The following is an 8982-nucleotide window of genomic DNA, read 5'->3' on the forward strand; positions in this document are numbered from 1 at the left end:
CCTTGATAATTTACAAATTATTATTTTGTCATATCTTACATTGTCCAACGTCTCCCTACACCCACTTTTCTCTTGTCCATCCCCCAGGGAGGAAGTTATATATAGATCCCTGTAATTGGTTCCTCCTTCCCACCCTACCCTCCCTCCACCCTCCTGGTACTGCCACTCTCACCACTGGTCCTGAAGGGATCATCTGCCCTGGAATCCCTGTGTTTCCAGTTCCTATTTGTACCAGTGTACATCCTCTAGTCTAGCCAGATTTGTAAGGTCGAATTGGGATCATGACAGTGGGGGGAGGGCGGGGGAGAGAGGAGGAAGTATTTAGGAACTAGAGGAAAGTTAAATATTTCTTAGTTGCTACCCTGATTGGCTCATCTCCTTCCCGCAACCCTCCGTAAGTGGATGTCCAATTGCCTACTGATGGGCTTTGGGTCTCCACTCGGCGCTCCCCCTCATTCACAATGATATGATTTGTTGTTCTGATGATGCCTGATACCTGATCCCTTCAACACCTCATGATTGCACAGGCTGGTGTGCTTCTTCCATGTGGGCTTTGTTGCTTCTGAGCTAAATGGCCACTTGTTTACCTTCAAGCCTTTAAGACCCCAGCCGCTATATCTTTTGATAGCTGGGCACTATCAGCTTTCTTCACCACATTTGCCTTCAGCGATCGTATCGGGGAGGTGAGCACACAATGATATGATTTTTTGTTCTTTGATGCCTGATACTTGATCCCTTCTACACTTCGTAGTCGCACAGGATGGTGTGCTTCTTCCATGTGGGCTTTGTTGCTTCTGAGCTAAATGGCCACTTGTTTACCTTCAAGCTTTTAAGACCCCAGATGCTATATCTTTTGATAGCCAGGCACCATCAGCTTCACCCATTTGTCTTCAGCGATCGTATTGGGGAGGTGAGTACACAATGATATGATTTTTTGTTCTTTGATGCCTGATAACTGATCCCTTTGGCATCCTGTGATCATGCAGGCTGGTGGGAGCACAGTTCTGTAATACGCAAGGGGCAGCCATGAGTCACAGTTGACTCAAAGGCAACTAGTTTTTATCTTTAAAGAATTTTAGTTGGCTTTTAATAAATATATGTAATAAAATGGCAGAATGTAAATTAAAAATCAGGTCCAAGGAAAAGCAAACTTCAACAATAAGAATACATGTAACTGCTATGATTGAATGACATATTAGCTCTGAACTTCCCAAAGGCCACCATTAAAATAGAGGCAAGGTCAGTTGCAGTGTTCTTAGTAGCCACAAGAAAACTGTATAGCAATTACTCAAGAAAGCACAGTTTTCCCAATCACTTGGTTGTGTAAGAAACTCCATATTTCCAAGAAGCAACAACAGTGATGTATGGACAATATTTGAATCCCTGTAATAGTGACTCTCAATTGGAAACTGGAGTGTTACTAGATGTAAACACTAGTGCATAAAACATATCTTAGACCGAAGTTTATTTATACATGTTCTATTATTTCTCACATAAATGTAAGAGTATGTGAGGGATACAATTTAATAAATCATTAAATTACTGTATTTGTGACAGTTTGTCAGTATGTATGTTTTCATATAACTAACATAAAAATTATAAGTTTGCTGTTGTAAGGTACCATCAAGTCAGTTCCAACTCACAGCAGTCTTATATACAACAGAATGAAACAATTTCTGGTGCTGTATTATCCTCCTCACAAATTGCTGTTCTGTTTGTGCCAGTTGTTGCAGCCACTGTCAAACCCATCTCAGTTGGGAGGTCTTTCTCTTTTTCTCTATCTACCATGTATGACATCTCCAAGGACTGGTCTCTGTTGACGATGTGTCCAAAGTACATGAGGTGAAGTCTATCCTTGCACCTAAGGAACATTCTGGCTGCCCACAGCGTACTTTAAATATTAATTGTCCAACTTTCAAGACATGTGAGGCAATTGAAAAAGTCATGGCTTGGGTCAGGCACACCAACACCTTAGTCTTCAAAGTGGCATCCTTGTACTTTAACACTTTAAAAGGTCTCCTGCAGATTTGCCTGATGTAATACATAGTTTGATCTCTTATTAAAAACAAAAGTTTTATTAGCACATAATCCATGTATCATATAATAGTTCAATAATATCAAGAGTAGTAGGACAATCATCACCATAATTTCAGAACACTTTCTTTCTGGTATTAGTTCCTCATTTCCCTCCAACTGCCCCCATCATACCCGAAGAAATTATTAATCCAGTTACTGTCTCTATAGATTTGCTGATTCTGGATCTCATATAAAGAAAAATATACAAAAACCAACAAACAAAAAACTAACAACATTAACAAGGTAGATATGAGAAAAACCTCAATTGAAAAGAGTAGAAAATACTAAAAGAAAATAGAAAATATTAAAAACAAAATAAGAATGGGTCAAAAGAGAGAGCAAATGATAAGGTGTTAAAATTTTAACTGCATTTGCAGTAATATACTTTCCAATGCACTCTGCATGAAAACAAGGTTATTCATAACACTGGATTATTAGAAGGGATTCATTAGAAGGCTTAATCCACAGCTATTCCCCCATTCGTTTTGCTTTTTTTTTTAAACTGAAACACATTTTAATGACCCCCTGTGTACAAAGAAACATGGTCCAGTCCTGTGCCAGCTTCACAATTGCTGCTGTGCTTGAATTCACTGTTGCAGCCCTTATATCAATCCATCTCATCGGAAGTCTTCCTCTTTTTCATTTTTTTATTTTACCAAGCACTATATCCCTTACGTAGGGACTGGTCTCTTCTGATATTTTTAAAGTGTGTGAGACAGTCTCTCCATCCTCATCTCCCAGAGCATTCTGTCTGTATCGCCACCAAAGTATATTGTTTTTCTTTTGGCAGTCCACAGTATTTTCATATTCTTCTCAGCAATATAATTTAAATGCATCAAATTTTCTGTCTTCCTTATTCATTGCCCAGCTTTCACCAGCGTATCAGATGTGATTGAGAACACATGGCTTGAGTCTGGTGTACCTTAGTTCTCAAAGTGACATCTTTGCCCCATGCACTACATCCGTTTATTTCTTTACTGCTGCTTCCATGAGCAAAGATTATAGATCCAAGTAAAATGAAATTCTTGACCACCTCAATCTTTTCTCCATTTATCACATGTTGTCTATTGGTCCGGTTGTGAGGTTTTGTTTATTTTTCATGGTGAGATGTAATACACACTGAAGGTTGTAATCTTTGATCTGCATCAGTAAATGTTTCATGTTTTCCTCACTTTTAAACAAGGTTGTGTCATTTGCTTGTTGAGGTTGTTTACTAGGCTTCTTCGAATCCTGATGCTGAGCTCTTCTGCATATAGTTCAGTGACCAAGTCTCAGATTTTTTTGTCAGCATACAAGTTAAATAAGTATGGTAAAAAGATATTACCCTTATACACACATTTTCTGATTTTAAATCATGGAGTTTGCCCTTTTCAAATTGAACAACTGCTACCTGGTCTATGTACAGTTTCTGCCTGGGCACAATGCAGGATTCTGGAATTCCTGTTCTTTACAATCATTTCCAGCATTTGTTATGATTCAGTCAAATGCCTTTAGAGAGTCAATAAGACACAAGTAAACATTTTTTTCTGGCATTCTCTGCTTTCAGTCAAGATCCAATTGACCGTAACAATGGTATCTATAAGCTCGTGTCTTCTAAATCTAGCTTGAATTTTTGGCAGTCCCTGGTGTTGTACTGCTCTACCTGCTTTTGAATTCTCTTCAGCAAAATTTTACTTGCATGTGACATTAATGATGTTGTTAGATAATCTCTGCATTATAATTATAATCCTAGTTATATCAGTTATAATTATAATATGAAAATTGAGAATACTTATACTTGCAAAGAATGGAACCATTGGTATGTACTACAGCATTAGGCTTAATCTCTTTTTAGGCAATAAATATCTGTGAATTAAAGTGCACTGTAAAATCATTATCCCAGAATTTAAATTCATTATATGAAGCTCTGGTTTTCGTCATTTTCAATAGATCACGTGATTTATATATACTCAAGAAAAAAATATGGCGAGGCAAAACTCAGTTTCTTACAGAGAAAGAAGAGAACACTGAACTATAATGTATATACCGCATATACTCGTGTATAAGCTAAGCTTTTCAGCACATTTTTAATGCAGTTTTGTGGTAAAATTAGGTGCCTCGGCTGATATTCGGGTCGGCTTATACTTGAGTATATACAGTAGGTTCCCAAACTCACTTGATCTACTGCCCGCTTTTCAGGGGGAAAAAAATTACTCAGCCTTGCCCCCTGTAATATAGACAATTAAAAACTTTTCTACCACAATCCACAATCCAGGATAAAGTATAGGTATCTGTTTTTGCAGCCCTATTGGATCATTTCAGCACCTCACCGGAGGTGGTAGATCAAGTAAGTTTAGGAATATGTATATAGGGGAGTAAGACCTGGTCACTGCCTAACTTACAGGCAAATGAAAAGAAGATGTATTCAAATGTACACCCAAATGAGGATTCAGACACCAAGAAAAGGAGACTACAGTAAAACCTGTAAAAGGTAGAATGCACATAAGCCAGAAATTCTGTCAGAGGAGACAAATGCATTAGGTAATAGGTAAAAAAAAAAAAACTGGTAAAACTAAATCCTGCCAAAGGTGGAAACCTTGCGAAACCTGGAAAAATAAGGCCATTCCTGTTGAAGTCAGGTTCTCTTGCAGGTTTCACTGCGTCATTGTAAAAAGTAAAGCTATAGTTTCTATTACAGGAAGCTTGGATTAAAATCTCAGCTTCATTCTCTATAAGTAAAACTTGGGTAAATTACTTTTCCCTCCTCAAGTCTTGGTTTCCTCCTTTTGGTAAGGTATACCACACAGAGTGATTATGAAAATTAAATACGGTAATGGATACAAAATTTTGAGGGGGTCTGCTGGAGGGAAATGATGAATAATGAATGTAAGAGGAGGAGGATGTTCTGAAACTGATTGTGGTGATGTGTATATACAACTCTTAAAATACAACTAAACTGCAAGTGTAGGATATGTGAATTATACATTAAATTGGAGGGACCCCAAAACCATCTTTAGACAATGGGACATCCCCTCACAGAAGGGTCACAAGGAAAGAATGAGTCAAGCAGGGTGTAGTATAGCATGGATGAAACACACAATATTCCTCTGGTTCCTCGAGGCTTCCTCACCCCCACTATCATGACCCCAGTCCTGCCTTTCACTGTGGGCTAGACTGGAGTATGTGCACAGGTACAGGTAAGAGGTAAGAGTTCACAACACATGGAATCCAGGAACAGGAACGGGAGTAGGGATATCAGGAGGGTAGGGGGAAGGTGGGGAGGAAGGGGGAAACAATCAACACATACCTCCCAGCCCCAGGGGGACGAACAACAGAAACCACAGGGGAAAGGAGACAGTGGTTGGAAATAATAATACTTTATAACTTATCAAAGGGTCACAAGGGTGTTGGGGGAGGGAAGGGAAAAAGAGGAGCTGATACCATGGGCTCAATAGAAAGTAATGTTTAGAAATTAATGAAGGCAACATATGTACAAATATGCTTGATACAACTGATGTCTGGAATAAAAAATCATTTTATTGAGGGCTCTTACTGCTCTTATCACATCCATTGTGTCAAGCACATCTGTATGTATATTGCTATCATCATTTTCAAAACATTTTCTTTCTACTTGAGCCCTTGGTATTAGCTCATTTCCCCCCACCTTCCTTCCCTCAGGAACTCTTGATAATTTATAAATTATTCATCTTTCACCGACTGCTGTCTCCCTTCACCCACTTTTCTGTTGTTTGTCCCCCTAGGAGGGGGTTGTATATCGGTCATTGTGTATGGATTGTTATAAGAGCGGTAAGAGGTCCCAATAAAATTATCTATTTAAAAAAACCAAACCATTGAAGAGGGGAAAAAAAGCTTGAGAATAAGTCAAAGTGTTAAGTGCCAGCCAGTGGATTCTGACTCATACCAATCCTATGCACAACAGAATGAAACACTGTGCCATCCTCACAATTACTGTTAGTTTCAGCACCCTGCTGCAGTCAGTGTGCCAATCAGCTCTTTGACTCTCCTCTTTTTTTTACTTTCCGATTTACCAAGCACGATTTTTTTTTTTTCAGGGACTAGTCTCTAAGTAGCATGTCCAAAGTAAGTGAGACAAAGTACTGCTAAGAATCACAAAAACATTCTCTGAACATAAATATCAAAATGGAACCTATTATTTCTCAACCTATCTTCCCTCTAGGTTTATGCATTTCTGAAGGTGTTTCCATCATCCCAACCCATCCCAGAAGAATTCTGCACTCTTCAATTTATACTATGTCAAAACAGCAGTTTGTACATCCTTGATCCCATCCTTGAAGGTTCCAATTGTGCTCCTTTTAAATTATGAGTTTTGGAAACAAAAAGTCTGATTTTTTAAAAGGTTGAAGGAGTAAATTCAGGCTGCAGGGTGAAACATAAGGTTTCCCAATAAAATGCTTTCAAGAATGAGCAAGTGCAGTGTGATTAAAAAAACAACAACCTCTGGCTCAACTTTTTCAGGCTGCAGGGTGGGTAACATAAGGTTTCCCAACAAAATGCTTTCAAGAATGAGCAAGTGCAGTGTGATTAAAAAAAAAAAAATCTCTGGCTCAACTTTTCAGGCCTTTTTCTAACCAACAAAGTTTTCTATTTTCTTCAAACTTCTTCCAAATAAGCCCTCATGATTGTCTTATGTCCTTCAAGAAAACTGCACAATTGGAATCCAAAAGAACAATTGCCATTAACTTTCTGAGCTGACTTCTGTTTTAAATTTAACTGTTGGACACCATTGTGTTGTTTTCTCCTATTGGATTTTTTAAACAATCATTTTATTGGGAGCTATTACAGATATCATAACATTCCATAGTTCAATCAGATCAAACAGTATTGTACAGCTACCACAATCAGTTTAAAGACATTCTCTTTCTTGAGCTCCTTGATAGCAGCTCCCCTTTATCCTCTCCCTCCCCCACCCTACCACACAAGAACCCTTATTTATTTATTTATTTATTTTTCCCAATAAGTTTTTTTGGTGTGTGTGTGTGTGTGTGCGCGCGTGCGCGTGTCTTACACAATCAATATATCCATTCACATATAATTCTGCTGTTTGATCACATCAAGTGGAGTTATGAGTATCAATGCTATCAGCTTCCTATTCCTCCCTCCCCTTTTAGCCGCCCCCTTCTATACCCTCAGGGACCCATTACTCATTACTGTTTCTCATAGGTTATCTATCTAGAGTTTCAAGTACCCAAAGATCTTAAATATACAAATGAACATATGCAAATGAACACAATGAGGTAAAACAAAGAAAAATCATAATAGTAAGGAGAGAAAATATTAAAGAATTAGAGCAGGCATCCTCAAACTATGGCCTGCAGGCCACATGCAGCCCGCTGAGGACATTTATCAGGCCCACTGGGTGTTTTTGCCCCGTTTGTTTTTTTACTTCAAAATAAGGTATGTGCAGGGTGCACAGGAATTTGTTCATATATTTTTTTAAACTATAGTCCGGCCCTCCAATGGGTCTGAGGGACAGTGAACTGGCCCCTTGTTTAAAAAGTTTGAGGACCCCTGAATTATAGTTATGTAATTCATCAGTGTCATACTGCACCCTGGATTTTTAATCCCTTCTGTGTGGTCCTGCTGAGAGGGACCGTCCAAAGTTATCATACAGGTGGGTATTGGGTCTATACTATATCCATCCCCTTTCACATCAAGTTGGTTGCTTGTTTTTGAATGTTTGATACCTCTTCCTGTCAACACCCCATGATCACACAGGCCGGTGTGCTTCTTCCATGTGGGCTTTGTTGCTTCCCTGTTAGAAGGCTACTTGTTTAACCACAAGCTTTAGGCATTCTAATGAGACTAATACAGTGTATTATTGAGAGAAATTGTTTGCAGCCATTCACTGACATGTTTAAACACATTTCATTTAAAATAAACCATGCATGTATGAACTGGAACCCTAATAGCAATAATTTTTTGCTTACTACCTAGTACTTTAGTCAAAGAGCCCTGGTGGAGTAGTGGTTATACATTGGGCTTCAGACCAAAAGGTCAGCAGTTCAAGAACCATCAACAGTTCCACAGAAGAAATATGAGGCTTTCTATTTCCATAAAAATTTACTATCTTGGGATCCCAGAGACAGTTCTCTCGTCCTAGAGTCACTAGGAGTTGGCATCAACACAATGGCAGTGAGAGAACTTTAGTCAGGTATAAGACACTGCCGGGGTAATAACAAACGATGTAATCAATACAAATAAAATATGGTGGATATTCAGAGGTGGGAAAAATCGCTTAAGAGTTCAGAGGCACTGATAGTAGTTGAGGCCAAAAGTCCTTGTCTGGGAAATGAAAGGCATGAATTGAAATAAAAAATGTGGATATCACCTAGGTGGTATTTGTGTACAACTGCTATTAAAAGTTTCAGATCGAGGTCCGGGCCCCAATCCCAAACACTAAGTGGACACCTGCCCCTCCCCGCAGAAGAATTTATTTCAAAGGACGGCACTGAATCTGCAGCTCTGGGAGAGGGATAGATCTGATCGGGGCACATGGGAGCAGATGAAGGGGGAGGAGGAGGCAACCTTGAGGATGATGTGGCTGGCCCCACTATGAGACACGATGTCCTCACTGACCCATAGCCCTACAGGGGACAACACTGGAGACACAGTGTGAGAATTGCAAACAATCTGATCCCACCACACTGAGGCAAAACACTAAGGGGGTGCAACAGTACAGCAAGGGAACGGAGCGGTGAGGTCCACAGGGAATGCCAAAGGTGGACTTTGGGGCCAGGGCTTGGTGCCCCAACAGACTGAACTGGAAAACACTCCTAAAGGCCAACAAACAGTCCTTGAACTAACTACAAGCTTTTCTTTCTTGTTGTGTTTTGTTTTGTCTTTTGTCATTGATTTGTTATTGTTGTTTTGTTGTATATTGCTGCT

This window comes from Echinops telfairi, unplaced genomic scaffold (genome assembly GCF_000313985.2).
Source record: "Echinops telfairi isolate 266 unplaced genomic scaffold, ASM31398v2 ScPeMD7_7469;HRSCAF=8507_1, whole genome shotgun sequence".
Classification (NCBI taxonomy): domain Eukaryota; kingdom Metazoa; phylum Chordata; class Mammalia; order Afrosoricida; family Tenrecidae; genus Echinops; species Echinops telfairi.